The sequence below is a fragment of the Rhinoderma darwinii genome, chromosome 10 (assembly GCF_050947455.1).
Source record: "Rhinoderma darwinii isolate aRhiDar2 chromosome 10, aRhiDar2.hap1, whole genome shotgun sequence".
Classification (NCBI taxonomy): Eukaryota; Metazoa; Chordata; class Amphibia; order Anura; family Rhinodermatidae; genus Rhinoderma; species Rhinoderma darwinii.
In genome coordinates, this window is record NC_134696.1 from 4,687,236 (window position 1) to 4,706,336 (window position 19,101).

Genomic DNA, 19,101 nt, shown 5'->3' on the forward strand with positions numbered 1-19,101 from the left:
ACATCAAAGTGTATATGCCGGATTATCACATGTGCTAGAAATCAGTCTGTACTGATTCCCACCTTATGCCAGTCTGGCAATGCATACAACTGGTTTATGGAGCCTTACACACAATATCACTGGCTGGCAATGCGTTAGGAAAATATAAATGATTTTCTAATACAGTATTCAAAGTTTTCCCTATTGCACTGGGTAATGGTATTGAGTGCAAATTCAATATAGACACAATTGCTTCTCCTTGCACTGGATTCTACATTATCAGGACTTAACCATTGAAGCCCCTGTGGTACTACATGATATTACTCATAACTATCCAACTTTCTATGGGTCTGAGCCAATACCAGTCAGTACCTCCCAACTATAATCCCAGACAAACGGGTAACAGAACAACTATTAATCCTCAACAATTTTACACAACTAAATAACAAATAACGCTACAACAAAGCAGCAAGCAGAAGTTTTGTTTTTTCCTCACAGTCCAAAACAACTCTTTGCATTTCAAATACTTCACATGTGAGTTACGACTTCTCTCTGCCATGCGCTACGTCACTGCATTCCAAAGGCTTCTCACAATTTTTCCTGGTTAACTATGTATTTGCTGGCAAAAATTCTCTCATGTCTTTCATATCAACAGTTTAAGATCACGTACACACCTGCAATCCTTCATCACACAAAAAGCTTCAACATACCTTTTTGGATCCATCTTTCAACCCACTGACTAAGGAGTCTCGTCCATAGAAGTGACGTTCTGACAGCTGGATTCCAAGGCTTACGCAATACATGTGTGAATGGTGTAAGAATAAGCTCCTTACCTACCGCGGTTTTTGTAATTCACAGATGCAAAGCCAGACCTCTCCAGTGACAGCTTATCAGACGTGCAATCTTCCTGGGTTTTATCGGCACCATTACTGTCGTGGAAATGCATCGCTCAAAATATATTAGACTGAAATTTATACGAGTCCCAACAGACTCTCAAGGCCAGACTCCATTAGTCAGAATCCTAATTAGGATATTTCACCGATATATATCGAGAGACGAGAAGAAAACACACAGACACGCTGAAATGTTCAAAATTCTCATCTGAAGGATTTATTACCAAACTCAAACTGTTAAACTGAAATTCAGAAGGGGTGTAGGCTTGAGGTAAACCAATCAGAGACAATGTAACAATATTTGTTATTCAGTAAAAAGCATACAATAAAATACATCATTATAATTCTCCACACATTATGTTTACAGGTTTCTTATCTCTCTTTTGGACAGAATGTCCTCGTGGAGATGGGGGGAGACCTTCCCTCACGCATACTTGCCATCCCCCCATCTCACTCCCATCTCACTCCCTGTCCATCTTCGCATGGGAACCAAGGTCAAAGATAAAACATACGAAATCAACATTACTTGTATTAAAGGAACAATGACTTTTCTATTCACTACAATAAAACCAAGATGGGAACTCCAGACAAGATGGCTGCTGCACGAAACTAAATCATTTAAACATTATCATCACTTTCACATAATACATATCTTAGTAATTCGGCCTCCTGCTTGATAATTCACAATGTAATTTCAAACAGAGAATATAAGCAAATAAATCATCCTTCACACTTTCTACGGCCCGGACATCTTCTCGCAAATATACGACAAGGTGTCCGTGGTCAATACAAATTAATGGGCCCGTAATTGCGGACGAGATCTACAGTCTTTTGGTTTGGGCCTCATGATGTCAGGAGGGGAATGGAGACAAATGGCAGGTCACAGACTGAGAATTACAAAGTGGAGCGAGCAGGGTCCACAGCAGCACAGAGTATTTCAGTAGAGAAGTGTGCTGATTTTGTGGGAGGTCACAGACTGAGCGTTGCATAGTGAAAGGAGCAGGGACTCCAGCAGCACAGAGTATTTTAGGAGTAGAGTGTGCTCATCATGTGGGAGGTCACAGCCTGAGAATTACATAGTGGATGGGCCAGAGTCCCAGCAGCACAGAGTATTTTAGGAGGAGAGTGGAGTGTGATCATCATATGGGAGGTCAGGCTGAGAATTACATAGTGAATGGAGAAAAGTCCCAGCAGCACAGAGTATTTTAGAAGAAGAGTGTGCTCATCATGTGGGAGGTCACAGGCTGAGAATTACATAGTGGATGGATCAGAGTCCCAGCAGCACAGAGTATTTTAGAAGCCTTCTCGTCTTATCTTGTTACTGTGAATATGAAAAGTTATAAAGTGAATGAGTCCAGGTGACGTCCCTCCAACACAGAGAATTACACACAAATGACATTTATTGTGTCGCTTTAAATCCTGCGCAATCTCCAATTCACTTCTCGTGCTCCCATCAGAATGCGGCTCATCCCTCATCCAGCCTGTCTGAGAACGTGTTCGATCCCCAGATATATATCAGGATTGCAGCCAGGAAGCTCAGAATCAGCGTTTTATTTTCGGATTTATCGTTTTTCCTCATGTTTGTATGCGCAGCAGGCGACAGGGTCCGGCTGATGAGCCAATTAATTAGCATTTAACGTGCTCAGATTGGCCCCGGTAATTAGCTATAAATATGACTCTACTTCTGTGTATATGAGCATACGTGTCCTGCGCTACGGGGGCTTCTCTCCCACCTTTATGGATTTTCTCAATAAATAATGAAAAACAGGAAATGCAGCAAAATATTTTGCTGATCAGAGTAAACTATTGATGCTCCCTATATTTGATGTTTTACAGAGCTACAGCTAGAGGGGGATACAGGGATCCTTCTTAAAGAGAAACAATCACCAGGACAGGGCATTTATATTTACTATTATATCTTATAGATGCCAAAGTGTCAATCAGGAGACTGCAAAATAACTTACCACATAAGCCCCTCCCCTGTTAACCCTCTCAGCCAATCAGCAGAGCCAAATGGCATTACATGACCCATGACTAAGCCCTGACTCAAAAGAAACAAGAAGAGTCCTGTTACTTAGTAACCAACAGGGACAGGGTTTACTTCTTCTGGCCTGCTGATTGGACGTCATGGACCATTTAGTGGGTTCGTAGCAGATGTTTCAATCTAAAAAGAATTTGCCATCAATATCAAAGCTGTACTTGTCTTGCGGGGACAATTATAATTCTTGAACAGCCCCTCAAAGTGTCGACTGGGGGCTGGGAGATAGTTTCAGACTTCCCCGAATCAATGACACCTTAAAAACTTAAAGGGTCGGCTTCTAAAAAGTTACTGAGTCTCTGGCTTATTTAAATGTCATGGTTGCACCTGGCTATTATAGGGCATCGCTCACATGACCTACTGTAACATTAACCCTTTAATCTGTCAGAGCAAGTGGAAAGCTTACATTTACTATATCGTTTTCCTTGTATTGCAGTTCCGTGTGGCATCTGTATGCGTTTTTTACGCGCGTATGTCATCTGTATGTCTCGCGTTTTTTACGTCAGCAAAAAAAACTGAAGGAGGTGTTTTTCTATTTCTCATAATTTCTTTAGCAACCGTTGTGTGAATCACGGACAACACACGGATGTGCGTTCGTCTGCTGTCCGTGATTTTCACTAACCCATTGACTTCAATAGGTACGTGATGCGCAAAAAACGCACAAAAATAGGACATGCAGTGCGTTTCACACAGCGGACACACGTTGCGTGAAAAACACTGAATGGCTGAATGGCCCAATTAAATTGCATAGGTCCGTGTGACGTCCGTTATTTTAACGCGCGTAACACGGACGTGAAATACGCTCATGTGATTAAAGAGGCTCTGTCACCACATTATAAGTGGCCTATCTTGTACATGTGATCGGCGCTGTAATGTAGATTACAGCAGTGTTTTTTTATTTAGAAAAACGATCATTTTTGACGGAGTTATGACCTATTTTAGCTTTATGCTAATGAGTTTCTTAATGAACAACTGGCCGTGTTTTACTATATGACCAAGTGGGCGTTGTAGAGAGAAGTGTATGACGCTGACCAATCAGTGACCAATCAGCATCATACACTTCTCCCCATTCATTTACACAGCACATAGTGTTCTTACTAGATCACTATGCGCAGCCACATACACACACATTAACGTTACTGAAGTGTCCTGAGAGTTAATAGACATCACTACCAGCCATCATGACACTTCGGTAACGTTTGTGTGAGATTTACAGCAAGGCAAGCGTAATATTGCGAGATTACGCTTTAAACTGTCATTTAAAACGAAATTACGCTTGCCTTGTTGTAAATCTCACACAAACATTACCGAAGTGTCGGGATTCTGAATAGACATCACGTCCTGGCTGGAGGTGATGTCTATTAACTCTCAGGACACTTCAGTAACGTTAATGTGTGTGTATGTGGCTGCGCATAGTGATCTATTAAGAACATTATGTGCTGTGTAAATGAATGGGGAGAAGTGTATGACGCTGATTGGTCACTGATTGGTCAGCGTCATACACTCCTCTGTACAACGCCCATTTGGTCTAAAGTAAAACACGCCCAGTTGTTCATTAAGAAAGTAATTAGCATAAAGCTAAAATAGGTCGTAACTCCGTCAAAAATTATAGTTTTTCTAAATAAAAACACTGCTGTAATCTACATTACAGCGCCGATCACATGTTCAAGATAGGCCACTTATAATGTGGTGACAGAGCCTCTTTAAGGCCTAAAGTTCATCCAAACTCCCATGCTGAGGACTACAGGGTCAAGCTCCTGATCCACCCCTGTGCCCAACCTGCCTATCATCTCCCCTATATAGCACTGAGGCTGGAGGAGTGACACTTGCATAATATTAGGATATCTAAATATTTCCTACTGTTAAGAACTGAGACACACTACATGCATTGTGAAAAATATTTTATATGTAAGCCCCTCCCACAAATAATGTAACCACACCCTCAAAGCCTGGTCACACCCATTAGACAATAATGTGTCTAGCCTAGTAGCGCAAGCCTACGTATTAGTAATGACCATATATTGTAAATTTACCCCACAGTAGAGCCACATAGTGCTCACATAACAGTGCCTGATGAAGATCCCAGGCCAGGATTGAAGCAAGCTGCTCGTTACAACAATAAATCATTACACTAAGAAAACGCCTTGTCCTGTACACATCATTCCAGATTTCCCCCAAGTAGAAGGAGTGTTTTCAGCAACCATAGTGTCCAAACAATGACTGTCACAGTGCCTCCTTAACAATGGTTGTCACAGTGCCCCCATAACAATGACTGTCACAGTGCCTCCTTAAACAGTGCCCCCATAACAATGACTGTCACAGTGCCTCCTTAACAATGGTTGTCACAGTGCCGCCATAACAATGACTGTCACAGTGCCCCCATAACAATGACTGTCACAGTGCCCCCATAACAATGACTCACAGTGCTTCCTTAACAATGGTTGTCACAGTGCCGCCATGACAATGACTGTCACAGTGCCCCCATAACAATGACTGTCACAGTGCCCCCATAACAATGACTGTCACAGTGCCCCCATAACAATGACTGTCACAGTGCCCCCATAACAATGACTGTCACAGTGCCCCCATAACAATGACTGTCACAGTGCCCCGTAACAGTGCCATCCATAGTGCCACCATAACACTTATAGCTATAGTGCCCCATAACACGAACAGCTACAGTGCCCCTATAATAGTGCCAGCTATAGTACCCTCATAACAATGACTGTCACAGTGCCACCATAACAGTGCCAGCTGTAGTACCCTCATAACAGTGTCAGCTATGGTGCCCCCATAACAATGACTGTCACAGTGCCAATATAACAGCGACAGCCAAGCAATGTGGCTGACTGCTGCTTCCAGACAGACGCAGACTCCTCGCTGTTTGGGAGAAATGTTTGTTCTGCAGTCGTCCGAGAGGTTTCTCCTGATTTGGGAAGTCTCTGGGACATTCCAGGAGAGTTGTATGTATATACTATATACCGTCACCTCCATCAGTAATATCACATGTATTAGTCACTCCTATGTTTTCCTCTTTATCCTTCTCTACATTTCTGAGCTGTAATAAACGCTGCACTGATTATCCCTAGTGATGCAGTCATGGGGTAGAGAGCTCGTGTTTTACACAATACAGAGAGGAATTACCAGACAAAAGGTAAAAATGAGATGAGACAGAGCAGATAACGGTAGATTAGAGAGGATTGTAATGAGAGGACAATAGCACAGGAGCTGAGGAATCGATGGTGACATGAGGGGAACGACGCAGGAATGACCCGAAATGGGCCAATAAAGAGTACAAATGGTCCAGTCTGATCCCACACAGGTCATCTGACCCCAAAATGTACAGATTTTGTACTTAAAGAGACAGACATTGGTCCATACATCTAAACAGGTGTTAAGAAAAAACTTGCTTAGCCCTTATGCACCCGACAGGGTTTCCCGGCCGTGTGACGGCCGTTCACAAAACGGCTGTCACACGGCTGCAGTAGGAACAATAGACCCCTAATGGGGCTATTCACACGACCGATATTTTGACAGCCCAGGAAACCCGGCCGTCAAAAAATGGGACATGCCCTATGGGGCCGGGTCATACACGGCCATCACTTGAATGTGCTCCAAGTGACGGCCTTCCATCGCTCTCACTCCTTCTCCTCCTCACAGTGCGAAGTGCATGTGAGGAGGAGGAGAGTATTTTTTTGCTCCCTGTAGGAGCAGAATCCCCAATCCCCGGCCACAGCTTCGGCAACGCTGTAGCCATGGATATGAAATTCCGCTCCAGCAGAAGTCCGTGACGTCACTGTGTCCATATATGGACACAGTGACGTCAGGGACGTCTGAAGCGGATTCCTCACCGCTATGGCCGGGGATTCTTATCCTGGAGAAGTCCCTCACTTCACTGTCCATATATGGACAGTGAAGTGAGGGACTTCTGGAGCGGTCCCCTACAGGAAAGTAGGGGGGGTTGCTGTGGGGGTGACTATGTACAAGGGGTCTGTGTAGCACTACCTACAGGGGGGCTGTGTGGCATTACCTACAGGGGGGCTGTGTGGCATTACCTACAGGGGGGCTGTGTGGCATTACCTACAGGGGGGCTGTGGCATTACCTACAGTGGGGCTGTGTGGCACTACCTACAAGGGGGCTGTGTGGCATTATCTACAGGTGGGCTGTGTGGCATTACATACAGGGGGGCTGTGTGGCATTGCTTACAGGGGGCTGTGTGGCATTGCTTACAGGGGGCTGTGTGGCATTATCTACAGGGGGGCTGTGTGGCATTACCTACAGGGGGGCTGTGTGGCATTACCTACAGTGGGGCTGTGTGGCATTACCGACAGTGGGGCTGTGTGGCATTGCTTACAGGGGGCTGTGTGGCATTACCTACAGGGGGTCTGTGGCATTACCTACAGTGGGGCTGTGTGGCATTGCTTACAGGGGGCTGTGTGGCATTACCTACAGGGGGCCTGTGGCATTACCTACTTGGGGGCTGTGTGTCACTACCTACAGGGGGGCTGTGGCAGTATCTACAGAGGGACCTGTGTGGCAAAAAATGTACAACTGAAATTCATCCGATTTTAAAACGGAAAAAAAAAAGGATGCAAAACGGGTCAAAATCGGCCGTTAAAAACGGCAACACGGCCCGGGAACGGAATCGGAACGGGGGAAAAACGGCCCAAAGCGGCCGTTTCTATCGGCCGAGACTCGGACCCTGTCGTGTGAATTTGCATTAGGACTCGATATTGCTGTTAGCCCGGCGTACCAGTAGAACCTAGAGCATTTGGCCATGTAGCCTGTGATCCTAGAAGCGGATAGAGTTAAATTGGAAAAGTACCTTTTTTTTTTCCATTGGACTTTTAATTTCTGTTTTTTTATGTAACGCCACATGCACACGGCCTGTGATTGCGGCACGGACGGCCTCGGAGTGTCATCTACAGGCCGTCCGCAAATCACGGACCGTGCACACATTGATTTCAATGAGCCCTTATAATATATATACATGTCCTATCTTTTTGCGGTCCGGCCAATGCACAGACCGTGTAAACCACAGCCCCATAGAAATGAATGGGTCTGCAATTCATCCGCATTTTTGTGGATGAATTGCAGATGCATAAGCACTTTCGTGTGCATGAGGCCTAATAATGTAATAATTGTATAAATATCTGTTGTCCAGTGTACTTGGGAACATGATGACATGAAATTAATCAGCAGAGAAAGTTAGACCAATTTAAAAAAATAATAAATCAAATAATGTTCAAGGGGGGGACATTCCCTTTAACAAAAATGTAAGTGTTAGGGCTCATGCACACGACCGTAGTGGTGTGTACGGACCGTGATTTGCGGCTTGGATGGCCGCGGAGTGTCATCCGCGGACCGCCCGCAAATCACAGGCCGTGCACATTCATTTCAATGAGCCCAGACCGCAAAATGCGGCCGTAATAAGACATGTCCTATCTTTTTGCGGTCCCGGCTCCCGGGCAATGCACGGACCGTGGAAACCATGCATGGGCCCGTAGAAATGAATGGGACCGCAATTCACCCGCAGATTTGCAAGTGAATTGCGGCCGCAAAAACACTTTAGTGTGCATGAGGCCTTAGGCTTTGTTCACATCTGCGTTGGGACTCCGTTCATGGGTTCTGTCGGACCTTTCCATCAGGGGAACCCATGGACGGAATCCAAACTGAAACAAACGGAAACCGTAGGTTTCCATTTGCAACACCATTGATTTCAATGGTGACGGATCAGGTGCAAATTGTTTCCATCTGTCACCGTTGTGTAAGGGTTCTGTCGTTTTGACAGAATCAATACCGTAGTCGACTGCGCTATTCATTCTGTCAATACGACGGAACCCTTAACGGTGACAAACGGAAACCATTTTCACCGGATCCGTTATCTTTGAAATCAATGGTGATGCAAACGGAAACCTATGGTTTCCATTTGTTTCAGTTTAGATTCTGTTCATGGTTCCCCTGACGGGAAGCTCTGACGGAACTAATGAATAGAGTCCCAGCGCAGATGTGAATGAAGCCTTAGCCCAACCTTTGTAAAAGACATGTACTTCTGTGGGCCAAATATATATTGGTGAGGCTCTGTTCACATCTGCACCCGAGTCCCCATCGCATATTCCATCAGATTCCGGCTGCAATCACTGCCCTGCCGCTCTTATTATGTGTCCATTGCGGGATATAATCACTGGCGATGGACGCGGCTTATCTCATCTGCGCGTGTTAACCAAAGAGGAGTTATGTGTCTGGGATGGAAACACCGAGCATTGCTGACTGAGCCGTTCTGATCAATCAATGCCGAGTACTGCAGCGCAGGTAACATGGCCCGGCCGCACTCTGCGCTTAACCCTCTCAGTGCTCACATTTCAGATGAGGAAGGACATTAAACCTGTGCTAAATAATTGTTAAAATTGTGACCGCATTTAGCCTAAGGCCGGATTCACACGAGCGTGTGCGTTTTGCGCGCGCAAAAAATGCGGCGTTTTGCGCGTGCAAAAGGTCCACAAAAGGTCCGTGTGTCATCAGCATATGGTGCGCGGCTGCGTGATTTTCACGCAGCCGGCATCATTATGACTCTCTGGTTTTATGTTTACAAACAGAAAAGCACGAGGTGCTTTTCTGTTTTCATTCATTCATTTTACTACTGTTGCGCGAATAACGCGTGACACCTGGAAGTGCTTCTGTGTGCCGAGCGCGATTTGCACGCACCCATTGAATTCAATGGGTGCGTGCTGCGCGAAGCACGGCCAAATATAGGACATGTGCGTTTCACAGCAGCGGACATACGCTGCGTGAAATTCACTGACAATCTGAACGGCCCCATTCATTAACATAGGTCCGTGCGACGCGCTTGAAAATCACGCGCGTAGCACAGACGTATTATACGTTCGTCTGAATAAGCCCTTAATGTGAGTCTTTGGCACCTCTTAGGCCAGGTTCCCACGGGTCGGATACGCTGCATAAAACTACGCAGCGTATACAATCTGAAACCCGCACCACACTCCGCCTAAAAAAAACTGTTCTTCGGGCGGGATTTCCACTGCGGAAAGCAGCGCTAGAAAAAAAAAAAAGTTCATACTTACCGTGGCTGTAGTCATGGTGATGCGTTCCTTCGTTGTCGTGCAATTCAGCCTCCTGGGATGGAGCTGCAGCCCATGTGATTGACTGCCGGCCTGGAAGAAGAACAGAAGAAAGTGTCATTAGGACGGCACCCGGATGGTAAGTATAAGCTTTGGTTTTTTTTCTGAGTTGCGTTTTTTAGTGGTGGAATCGCTGCATTTCTGCCACAAAAGTCGCGACACTTGGCTATTTGTTGCCGGTTTTACATCCCCATTGAATTCAATGGGGAAAATCCACAACAGAAACTAAACGAAAACACAGCATAAATTGACATGCTCAGATATAAATTCTGCACCGCAAGTCAATTTATGAAAGTTTTTGCTGCAGGTTTTTTTTCCGCAATTTTGGCACGTGATTTTCTACATCTCATTCACTTTGCTGCTACTGAAAATGCTGCGGAATTCCCACACAGAATTCCATTGCAGAAACTCTGCAGCAATTACGCTACGTGGGAACCCGGCCTTAGAACAACCCAGATTCACACAGGGTCTCTGTAACAACACCGCACCTGACAGACTCTGCAAGGGGACATGTTGTCACCAGAATTGTACAGCCTCCACCTTGTGCCTGTAACTTCAAGTGATCAGATATAGAAGTTTTGACATTTGAATGTGAAGAAAAGGGTCTTTTATAATACACTCCTGTTCCACACTGCAGAGCTCATATTGAGAAGGAACAACACATTAACTTTGTTAAAGGGGTGTCCAGTTTAGAAAACCCATTGTCATACAGCCTATTAGTGAATTCTGGGTTATTAGAGGGGGGTCCTCTGTTCGGGATCCTCATCTCAGAGTGGAGAGTGGTTACATACTCTCGTTTTGAAGGACCTGTCCTGTCCTGTATTACCCAGACAACACATTGATATGAATGGACACTGTGTAATGCTTCATTACTCCTGTGGTGGCGCTGCATGGAAACTGAACATCTACTGCCAAGTTTATCCACAGATTACAGATGATCACTGGGGTTCCCGGCAGCTTTGATCAGCTTATTGACAAGGGGCCCTTCTAACAAGTAGGGACTGTCCAAAGCGGAGAACCCCCTTTAATATGTTGAACTTGATTTCTCTGTCCTGTTTAGACAATGCACATCTATATACTAGGGTAATGTCTGTCATGGAAGACGTCAATTATATTCAACAAGATAAAAAAACAAAACAATAACAACCAAGAAAGACCCAGTTTACTTAACCCCTTCAGGACCAAGCTCATTTTGGCCTTCAGGACCAGACCCATTTTTTCAAATCTGACATATTTCACTTTATGTGGTAATAACTCCGGAACGCTTTTACCTATCAAAGTGATTCTGAGATTGTTTTCTCGTGACACATTGGACTTTATGATAGTGGAAAAATGTGGTCGATAAATTCAATATTTACCAGTGAAAAACACCAAAATTTGGTGAAAAATTGCAAAAATTTGCATTTTTCTAAATGTAAATGTATCTGCTTGTAAGACAGGCAGTTATACCACACAAAATTGTTGCTAATTAACATCCCCCATATGTCTACTTTAGATTGGCATCGTTTTTTGAACATCCTTTTATTGTTCTATGACATCACAAGGCTTAGAACTTTAGCAGCAATTTCTCACATTTTCAAGAAAATTTCAAAAGGCTATTTTTACAGGGGCCAGTTCAGTTGTGAAGCGGCTTTTAGGGCCTTATATATTAGAAACCGCCAAAAAGTCACCCCATTTTAAAATCTTCACCCCTCAAAGTATTCAAAACAGCATTTAGAAAGTTTCTTAACCCTTTAAACGTTTCACAGGAATTAAAGCAACGTAGAGGTGAAATTTTCAAATTTCATTTTTTTTTGCAGAAATTCATTTTTATTCTATTTTTTTTGTAACACAGAAGTTTTTACCAGAGAAACGCAACTCAATATTTATTGCCCAGATTCTGCAGTTTTTAGAAATATCCCACATGTGGCCCTAGTGTGGTAATGGACTGAAGCACCGGCCTCAGAAGCAAAGGAGCACCCAGTGGATTTTGGGCCTCCTTTTTATTAGAAAATATTTTAGGCTCCATGTCAGGTTTCAAGGGCTCTTTCGGTGCCAAAACAGTGGAAATCCACCAAAAGTGACCCCATTTTGGAAACTACACCCCTTGAGGAAATTATCTAGGGGTATAGTGAGCATTTTGACCCCGCAGGTTTTTTGCAGAAATTATTGGAAGTAGGCCGTGAAAATAAAAATCGTCATTCTTTCAAAGATTATGTAGGTTTAGCTAATTTTTTCTAATTTCCACGAGGACTAAAGGAGAAAAAGCACCACAACATTTGTAAAGCAATTTCTCCCGAGTAAAACAATACCTCACATGTGGTAATAAACGGATGTTTGGACACACGGCGGAGCTTAGAAGGGAAAGAGCGCCATTTGGCTTTTGGAGCTCAAATTTAGCAGGAATGGTTTGCGGCGGCCATGTCGCATTTGCAAAGCCCCTGAGGGACCAAAACAGTGAAAACACCAAAAAAGTGACTCCATTGAGAAAACTACACCCCTTGAGGAATCCATCTAGGGGTGTAGTGAGCATTTTGCCCCCACAGGTGTTTCATAGATTTTATTAGAATTGGGCAGTGAAAATAAAAAAAATCCTTTTTCTTCAATAAGACGTAGCTTTAGCTCCAAATTTTTAATTTTCTCAACAAATAAAGGAAAAAAAGAACCCCAACGCTTGTAAAGCAACTTCTCTGGAGTACGGCAATACCCCACACGTGGTCGTAAAATGCTGTTTGGGCACACGGCAGGGCTCAGAAGGGAAGGAGCGCCATTTGCTTTTGGTGTACAGATTTTGCTGCATTTGGTTTCTGGTCGCTATGTTGCATTTGCAAAGTCCATGTGGGACCAAAACAGTGGATCCCCCCCAGAAGTGACCCCATTTTGGAAACAACACCCTCAAGGTATTCACCTAGGGGTGTAGTGAGCATGTTAACCCCACAGGTGTTTTGCAGAAATTCGTGTGCACACGATGTGGGAGAATGAAAATGGGAATTTTTCCTTAGATACGCCAATATGTGGTGCCCAGCTTGTGCCACCATAACAAGACAGCTCTCAATTATTATGCGGTGTTTCCCTGTTTTAGAATCACCCTACATGTGGCCCTAATCTTTTGCCTGGACATTCGACAGGGCTCAGGAGTGAAAGAGTACCATGTAAAATTGAGGCCTAATTTGGCGACTTATAAAGTATTGGTTCACAATTGCAGAGGCTTTGATGTGAAATAATAAAAGAAACCCCTGAGAAGTGACCCCATTTTGGAAACTGCACCCCTCAAGGCATTTATTAAGAGGTGTAGTGAGCATTTTCACCCCACGTATCTTTTCCATAAATGATTGCGCTGCGGAAGGTACAAATTAAATAGTTTCCCTAGATATGCCAATTCAGTGTCAAATGTCATGCCTAGCTTGTGCCACTTTTTTTTTTATATACACCGTTCACCGTACGTTATAAACTACATGTTACCTTTATTCTGCGGGTCAGTACGATTCCGGCGATACCAAATTTATAGAACTTTTTTATAACTTTTTGCACAATAAAATTACTTTTGGAAAGAGAATGTATTTTTTCTGTCGCCAAGTTGTGAGAGCCATAACTTTTACATTTTCTCATCGATGGAGCTGTGTGAGGGCTTGTTTTTTTTTGCGAGGTGAGGTATAGATTTTATCGGTACCATTTTTGGATACATGCGACTTTTTGATCACTTTTTATTTCAATTTTTGGAAGACAGTGACCAAAAAAACAGTAATTATGGCAGTGTTTTTGAGGTTTTTTTTTACGGCGTTCACTGCGCTGGATAAATAACATAATAATTTTATAGTTCAGGTCGTTACGGTCGCAGCGATACCAAATATGTATGGCTTTATTATTTTTTTCAATAATAAATGACTTATAAGGGAAAAAGGGCGATTGTGTTTTGTGTTATTATTTGAAACTTTTATTGTATGTTTTCCAACTTTTATTTTTACTTTTTTGACACTTTTTTTTACACTTTTCTTTAGTCCCACTAGGGGACTTGAATGTCCAACTATTTGTTTGATGTTCTAATACATTGCACTACCTATGTAGTGCAATGTATTGGAACTGTCAGTTGTTCACTGACAGCAAGCCGATCAGGCTCCGCCTCTGGGCGGGGCCTAATCAGCTTACGTAATGGCAGACAGGAGTCCATTGTTAGGGCTCCTGTTGCCATGGTAGCAGTCGCCAGCCTTGCCATCGCATGGCAAGGCTGCCGATTTTCTACAAACCTCTAGGATGCAGCGATCACAATGGATCGCTGCATCGAAGGGGTTAATGCCAGGAATCGGAGCTAGCTCCGGTTCCTGGCGATAGATCGGGGTGTCCGCTGTAACATACAGCGGACACCCACTGCTGATGACGCCGGCTCAGCTTCTGAGCCGGAAGCTGAGCCGGCGCCATCTTGCCGATGTTACCGGAAGCCTCCTGGGCCCCGCCGACGACGGGGCATAAGAGGATTCCGTTACAGGCTGATCGGGAGGTAAGCATTAGCCCTCCGATCGCCTTTGCAGCCACCGGCAACCCAGCGATCACGTTGCTGGGGTGCCGGTGGCTATAAACTCCTCACATGCTGCGATCTCTATTGAACGCAGCATGTGAGGGGTTAATCGGTCCGATCGGAGGCTAGCTCCGGTCCTGGCCGATACCTTAGGGTGCCAGCTGTAACATACAGCTGTCACCCGGTGGTGATGTCGCTGGCTCAGCTCCTGAGCCAGCTTCATCTCCATGACGTATATTTACGTGAAAATGCGGTAAGCCACCGATTTTAATGACGTATATATACGTGATCCGGCGGGAAGGGGTTAAATGTCACTTTTTCTACCTGCTAAATGAGAAATAGATATATTTTTGTCCTGCACATTTCTTATCCCGCCTCACATAAGGGCCATTGAAATGTAATTAGACGCAAAGCTCTGAGAGGGATTTTGTCAAACAACAATTCTGTGTTATCAAGTGCAGAAATACGATATGGAAATAATCAAAGGGGAAAGTGGCTGCAGGCGAAGGGCCCCAGACGCGTCTGCAAATGTTTATTCAAATAGAGGAAGCTAAAAAGGAAAAGGTAAGAGCAGGGGAATTCAATTACGAGGCCTGTGATTGGAGCCGGTGATAGTCGAGGCAGGTGGCTGCGCCGTCCGGGGGCTCCCAGGTACTGCGGCCCGGCGTTTATCAGGAAATCTGTCATTTACAGAGGGAAAAAATCCTAATGTGTCACACGAGGATCTGGCCCTCGCTTTCTCTTTTTCTCCTGGGGGGGGGGTCTTTTAATATGTGCATTGTTTTCTTAAATGTGTGAAATAATTGTCCTGCTGATTTTTATAAGTTATTTTATTTATTGTGTAAAATAATAATAAAAAACTAATTCGGGTATATTGAGGCTTCGCGGTCATGACATGTTTTTTGCCGCGGTTTTTCTATCATTTCACAAAAATGACGGGTTCAAGACGCAATTTTGCGGTGGCTGATACATCTGAATATACCAGAAGGTGACTGTACACATTGAGTAAGGGTATGTTCACACGCACTGTTTTCAGACGTAATTCGGGCGTTTTACGCCTCGAATTACGCCTGAAAAAACTGCTCCATTACGCCTACAAACATCTGCCCATTTAATTCAATGGGTAAAACGGCGTTTAAATTAGACGGGACGCCCCGTAAAAAGAAGGAAACCGCTCCAAAAACTGTTTTCGGCTACATAAACGGCTGAAACTCAGACATTTTCTTCCCTTGAAAACAGCTCAGTAGTTTTCAGCCGTCTTTGATTTTGCGTGTGAACATAGCCTTCAGCTACGGAAAGTGGACGGATTTCCTGCGCTTTTTTCCCCATAGAAATCAATGAGGAACAACAATTCAGCAGCAAACTACAATGCACTGCGTCATTTGCTGCGGAAAAGTTTTGGAATTTCTTACAGAAGGTGGAAATGACGTCACAGGAAGAGGAAATATCAGCATCGCACAGACCTTGAAAAAACGCATTAAAAATCCGCACTATTTTCCACAGTAAAAAACGCATGAAACGGTGTGGATTTTACACAGCTAATCCGTTACGTGTGAACAAGCCCTGAATCTTAGCAATAAATCATGATTTGACTGCACCATATGAACAAGTATGAATGAGGCCCACAAAGCATTTCCCACCCCCCAGGCACTGACGAGCCGGAAGAGGTTTGAAAACGACAGTATAGCTGCTGAGCAAAAACCCAAAATGTCTCATGTTTCTATCTGTGCGCAGAAAATATAAGCAGCAGATATAGAAATATACAGGGACATGAATGATCCCGTGATTGTAGTAACTCTCAGTGCGGTCAGTGGACAGAGCTGGACTGTGCGGCCTCCGCAGGGGCAGCAATCACTTCTCCCATCAATCACTGCAGCTGTAGTGGAAGGAGCAGCTCAGGACCTGGGATATGGAGGAGGGAGGTGAGGAGTGCCGGGGAGCAAGGTACTGACTATATACTGGGTTATATGTACCTTGTATCTGTCTAGATAAACCTACTATGTGTTATATTGCTTAGCTGGTGCATTTAAGCTTATCACGTGGTATACTGTCAGTGTATCTAAGCCTTTGTGTGATACCTTGTCAGTGTATTTCTAAAGACTCATGTGAGATACTCTTTGATGAGGTGCTGTATTTTGGGCTCCGTTCACACTGCCTCAGAGCCATATGTTTAACCTATATACTGAGGAAAGCTCCCAGTGTATACATTACATTTAATCATGGGGCTACTGACAGAGGCCACAGACTGTGCTTTCCTATATAAAAGGCCACAACAAAAGTATAGTTTTGTGGTTTTTTTTTTACAACGGGACACTATGGGGGAGATATGCCATACCAATACAGTGGAATATTTTGGAGTTCTACGACGGGAGCATATACCGCTGATGGAAGGCTGGAGCACCGTGTTCACAGCGCCTAAGCCCATCATGTGTGATACTGTCTACTGATCCGCTGTATCCAATCCTATCATGTGTGATACTGTCTGCTGAGCTGTGTATCTAATCCTATCATGTGTGATACTGTCTGCTGAGCTCGGTATCTAATCCTATCATGTGTGATACTGTCTGCTGAGCCGTGTATCTAATCCTATCCTGTGTGATACTGTCTGCTGAGCTGCTGTATCTAAACCTAGAATGTGTGATACTGTCTACTTAGCTAGTGTATTTAATCCTATCATGTGTGATACTGTCTGCTGAGCTGCTGTATCTAAACCTAGAATGTGTGATACGGTCTACTTAGCTAGTGTATCTAATCCTATTTTGTGTGATATTGTGCTGCTGAACGGCTGTATCTAAACCTAGAATGTGTGATACGGTCTACTTAGCTAGTGTATCTAATCCTATTTTGTGTGATATTGTGTTGCTGAACGGCTGTATCTAAGCCTGTCGATTGTTTTAACTGCAACTGCATAAAAAAACGCACCAATAAAAATGCACGCAGTCTGTGTATGTCACGCCCGCCGCTGATACAGAAACACTTGAATGCTTTATGTACAATCATTGTAAACTGAAGGCCTCATGCACACGACCGTAGCCATGTGCACGGCCGTGATTTCCGGGTTGGCCGGCCCCGGAGTGTCAGCCGCGAGCCGCCCGTGCACATGGCCGCGGCCATTATTTTCAATGTGCCCGGACCGCAGAACACGGCCGTAATAAGGCTTGCCCGTTCTTTCTGCGGTCCGGGTTCCGAGGCCATGCACGGACCGTGAAAACCACTGTCGTGTGCATGGCCCCATAGGAACGAATGGGGCCGCAATTCTCCCGTGGATTTTCGTGTGCATGGGGCCTTAAAGTGAAATAAGCTTCTACTCTACAACAGTTGTGGGAGGGGGCATTTCCATAAACCCCGCACCCCCTCCACATGTGCCCACCGCTCAGCACTAGACAAACCTAATTACCCCTCGGCCCTAATGAACATGTTTACAAGCCCCCTCTTAACGCTGTTACTGTAACCGCAGTGAATTGTCTACATGTAATTCATAATTAGTCTAAACGAATGAAGATTCTGAGCGCAGATCACAGCAAGAAAATGTCAGCAAATGAGATGGAACATGATCTATGTAATAAGATGGAAAAAAATCGCAAGATGGGCACGGCAGCCAGATCTAGCAGAGCTGAAGAAGTGCTGGAGTTAGGGACGTGTCGCCCGACCTTGTATACTACGGCCTGAACATATTTGGGACGCTTCTTGTCAAACGGCAGAACCTCACAATTATTCATTGGGTTTGAAGAAGTCATTACTGAATAATAATCGTAGGAAAGTTTTTTTTATTGATGAGTTCCCCCTTGAGGGTATGTTCACACGGGCTATTTTCAGACGTTTTTCGGGCCGTAAACGCCCCGAAAAACGGCTAAAAATGCGGAGGCTGAACGCCTACAAACATCTGCCCATTGATTTCTATGGGAAAAACGGCGTTCCATTCCCACGGGGCGTTTTTTTAAAAACGGCCACGTAAAAAAACGACTCTTAAAAAGAAGTGCATGTCAAAACCGCTCCAAAATTGTCCGTAAAAAAAAAATGGTAGTTGCTTAAAAAACAGCTGAAAATCAGGAGTGGTTTTCCCTTGAAAAGAGCTCCATATTTTCAGCTGTTTTTTGTTAAGCGTGTGCACAGGCCCTTACACGGGTCACAGACAAAAAAAATGATGCCCTTGATCTGTCCGATGTTCCCAGGTATGGAATGAAATGGATTTTCTTTCTCTAGGCCAAGGGCACACGGTGCAGATTACGTGACGATTTGCCGCACAGACTTTTCTGCGGCAAAAATCTGCTGCATAATACAGTATCAAAAATCTATAATTCCCTACAGTACCAGCAAAGTAAATGAGATCTTAAGTAATCTCATCTACACGGTGCAGAATTTTTCCGCATGTAAATTAACCATTAGTGCGCATTTTAAAATCTGCACGGTTCTGCTGCTTCGTTTTAGTGATTTGTGGGGATCTCTGTGCTCGGACCCCACCAATCAAAACTTCTGACATGTCAAGAGTTTGTCAAACCTTTAGTTACATTTAAAGAAAAAAAAAGAAAAAACCTTAACTGTAGTTATGGCGATGCAACCCT

The 19,101-nt window shown here is 44.2% G+C and overlaps 1 protein-coding gene across 13 annotated transcripts in view; it reads left to right on the forward strand.

Moving 5' to 3' along the window:
* Window positions 1-19,101, forward strand: part of ROBO3 (roundabout guidance receptor 3) — a 388,832-nt gene that overhangs the window by 78,098 nt on the left and 291,633 nt on the right. The window contains exon 1 of one of the 13 annotated variants that reach the window (XM_075839198.1): window positions 16,301-16,483. The exons of the other annotated variants lie outside the window; for them this stretch is intronic. The gene's annotated coding sequence lies outside the window, so the exon portion shown is untranslated. Of the gene's footprint in view, window positions 1-16,300; window positions 16,484-19,101 lie in introns of those variants that run through there. 13 annotated transcript variants of the gene reach the window in all.